This window comes from Populus euphratica, unplaced genomic scaffold (assembly GCF_000495115.2).
Source record: "Populus euphratica unplaced genomic scaffold, PopEup_1.0 scaffold956.1, whole genome shotgun sequence".
Lineage (NCBI taxonomy): Eukaryota > Viridiplantae > Streptophyta > Magnoliopsida > Malpighiales > Salicaceae > Populus > Populus euphratica.
Window position 1 is genome coordinate 60,554 of NW_011500421.1, and position 4,324 is coordinate 64,877.

Sequence of the window (4,324 nt, forward strand, 5' to 3'; positions counted from 1 at the left end):
AGAGAGAGAGAGAGAGAGAGATTGTGTGTGAGACTACAGCTGGCCTACATATAGGTGGTATGATTACCTTTTTAATTTCTCATTTATAAAATCCTCTCTTCCTTCCTTTTATTTCTACTCAACCTATACATTCATACAGGAGATATTGCATCCTTCTAGTTGAAGCAACAATAGGTTGTTAAGCTTGGAAATGCATGGCGTATTTTTCTCTTGGCTTATTGTTCCTTTGGCGTGCTGAACCTCCATTGCTGATATGTGCTCTCTTCATTGGCTGGTTCCATTACTCTTCCTTAGCTTGCCTGTGGTTCCTTATGTTCTGTATGGGATTGCAGAAGCTTGTATGTGTTTCACGTTCTTTTACTTTGATTAATTCTTGGCATTTCTATTTGGCCTCGCATGTTGAGAGCTGGACGTGCATGGTTTCTCGGTTTTGTATGGGCACTGCATGGTTTTCCATTTAATTGGGCTGGTTAGGAACCTCTGATTGGCTACATTTCATTCTTTGGATGTGATGATGAAAGGGCTTTGTATGCTCTTGCATGTGACCTTATTTGATTGGTAATACAATTGTTGGCTGCTTCTATTGACACCGGTTCTATTCTCTTGGCTGATCTTTAGACATCTGTTTTCATTTCCCTATTCCTTGTATCTGCTTGGATGAGCTATTGCCACTTGTTCCTGGCTGTTGCTACCATATTAATGGTTTCCCACTAGGCTGGCTCTATCTCTACAAGGAAGGTTTTATACCTTTAATTGCATGGCTGGTAACTGTCTTCACATGGATGGCTGAAATTTCTTTGTCCTTAAAATTTCTGCATAGCTTTCATTTGTGCTCCTCGGCTTGTCTACTGTAGGCTCCAGCATGTGAGCTCCTGATCTGGTCTCTCCTGTTAATGGTACATTCCTCAATCTGTCCTACAGCTGTCCTCGTCGGGTTCCTGCTTGATACCTTGGAAGTTCATCTTTTCAGCTTGAGCTCTATGGTCTTTCACCGTGGTTGATTTCTTTTTCAAGTTAATCCATTGTCTTGATCTGCTTTATGTTAGCTAGCGGTGTCTCTGCATGGCTAGGCTGCGTGCACGTAATGGGGGTTGAGCAGCTATCCATGCCAGCTATCCTACGGTTCTGTTTTGGCATGAATAGTTGGCGGTTTCTCTGCATGGCTGGGCTGTGTATATGTCTTCCTTGCCTTCCTGGCTGATATAATGTTGGCTTTGGCTTATCCCCTTGTCTTGGCTTGATTTCCCTTGTCTTAGATTGGCTGGCTGGTAGCTAGTCTCGGCTGGTTGTGAGCCATATCATTTCTCTTGTTTGTCCGAAGTGTGGCTTCTATTGGCCTTAGGTTAATTAATTTTATGTCTTTATTAATGGGATCTTGTTCCCATTTTGGTTTAGGGTCTTTGTTGCCCCCTATCTGTACATATTCTGTGTTTGCTACTTTTGGTGGCTGACACGACTAAAGATTGATGTCTTCTCCCAAGTGCAGGAGTGTCGAAGTAATAAATAACCCGGCAAGACCGGGGTCGAACCACAAGGAGGTTAATAAACTTTTATTATTGAATTGGAAACCACACACAAAGGAGGTTCCAATCAGATTATATATTGTTAACATGATTACATTAGTCATCTTATTCAATTAATGCTAATACTTGTAAATCTCGTCAAGCATTCATGATTATAACTTATGTTAACAACAAATCAAGTTCCTTTCATAGCTCAGGTGTCGGTTATACCATACATTATGGGCTATGAAAGTGCCAAGCATTTGTTGTACCAAGTGTTATACAACATAAATCAAGATTAGTTATTTAACAAGCAAAGTATTAAAGAGTGAACAAGATAGCAAATATAAAACATGTTAGTATCAAACATTAAAGTCCATATTAAGTTTACATTATACTTATTCTTACACCATTAGTGTAACCTTTTCACCTTGACATAATTAACTTAGCTAGACATAATGAAAGAAAGCAAAATAGATAAACAAAATAAGAACATAAAAGTTAACTAAGTAAAGGAAAGGAAATGAAAGGCATAAACTTAATATTAATGAAAACAAAGCATAAAAAATACAAAGAGAGAAAGGAAGAGCATGATCTTGATCTGAACACCAAGATGCCTAAATGCATGGCAAATGCCTCCTTTTATAGGCCAAAATTGGAAACTATTGATTTGATGACTAATTGATAAGTGGGTGACCAACTTTTGACTTGGTGACAATCCTTATCTTCTCTTGTCTGCCCAAAACGTCATTGATAACGTCAAAACTGGAGCCAGTTGCAAACATGAAAGTTGTAGGCAATTGTCTCAGCTTTCTTGTGTAAAAATTTCAGCTCATTTGGACTTCTAGAACTCTAGATATGGCCAAAATACCGAACAGTGCTCGGGCTGGAAGACAGATTCGGGCTTCTTTGTTGTTGCTACAATTTGGACTTGATAATGGCCTTTTTAGATCTTGGGCTCCATATGAAAGTTGTAGGCCTATGTCTTACCTTTCCATCCATATAAATTTGACCTAAATCTGAGATATATAGCTCCAGATATGACCCATTTACCGAACAGTGTTCCGGTTTGGATTGCACCGACATCTCTTTTCTAAGTTTGGCCATCTCTTTATCCTTGCAATTTAAGTTCTTCAAGTCATCAATCAATCCTTTCATTTATGTGATAGGCCTGCATTAAAAATAGATATTTACCATAAATTATAGGTATCTTATATTATTAGATACATTATTATAAAACATATTTTAGTTAAGGAGTTATTGATACTTCAAGTGCAAAATGATGATATAAAACCATGACAAAAATGCACTTTTAAGTACTAATCAGTGGCATTGTTACTTTTGATCTTAATATATATTCTTACATTTAATAAAAAAAAAAATATAGAAATGTGTAAAAATGACAATTTTTTCAGGTCATCACGTAAGAAATATTTGTGTTTTCAATTGATATAGTCCTAGATTAAAAAAGGAGTTTTTAGAATCAACAAATCATCTTGGTCAAGTGTTAGCTGAGAGAAAGATTCATTTAGTGTATGAGGGAGGTAGCCTTGGGTTAATAAGAGGTATATTAATAGCTATATTTTTAGGAGGTAGTCAAGTTTTAGAGGTTATCCCGAAAGGGTTAGCATAAGGAGACATCATTGAAAAAACAATTGGAAAGGAACTACAGGTCTCTATAATGTCTACTCGAATGAATGCAATGTTTAACCATGCTGATGCCTTCATTGCTTTACCAGGTGGTCTAGGCACATTGGAAGAGATCTTTCATATTTCCTCTTGGGCTCAACTGCACATTCACCATAAACCCATAGGTTTGTTAAATGTTAATGGTTATTATGATAAGTTGTTGTCTTTTCTTGATCATGCTGTGGAACAGGAATTTCTAACATCTTCTGCACGACAAATCATAATCTCTGCTACTACTGCTGAACAATTGATTGACCAACTACAATCTTTCATTCCTGTGATTGATCCTTCCATGAGTCGCATAAATTGGTCATCTAAGGAAAGCCGTAAAAAGCTTAGATTGGATTTGAGCCTTCATTTGTGAATGTTTATGTCTTTTGGTTTTATTATTGTGTTTTGTTATTTCTTACTTATTGCATTTTGTTGTTTCTTATATTTCTTATATCTTATATTTAAAAAGCCCATTTTCAAGTCAAAATTATAGCACCAATAAAAAAGTCTGAATTTGTTCTGCAACCCGAATATTGTTCAGTATTTGACCCATATCTAGAGTTCTAGAAGTCCAAATGACCTTTATTTTTTTCTAGAAAGTTGAGAAAATTTCCTATAACTTTCATGTTTTCAAATGGTTCCAATTCTGACGTCAATGATGTTTTGGGAAGACAAGAGAAGATAAGAATTGTCACCAAATCAAGAGTTGGCCACTTACTCATCAATTAGTCATCAAAACAATAGTTTTTAATTTTGGCTTATAAAAGGAGGCATTTGCTATGTATTTAGGCATCTTAGTTTCTAGATCAAGATCATGCTCTTACTTTCTCTCTTTATATTTTTGTAATGCTTAAATTTTATTTTCATTAATATCTTGTTTATGCCTTTCATTTCTTTTCCTTTACTTAGTTAACTTTTATCCTATTTATGTTCTTATCTTTTTTATTTATGTATCTTTCTTTCATTATGTTAAGCTAAATTTATTATGTCAAGGTGGAAAGGTTACACTAAAGGTGTATGAATAAGTATAGTGTAAACTTAACATCAACTTTAATGTTTGATACTAACATATTTTATCTTGTACACTCTTTAATGCTTTGTTTGTTGACATGACGAAAAGATTGATGTCTTTTTGCTTGTTA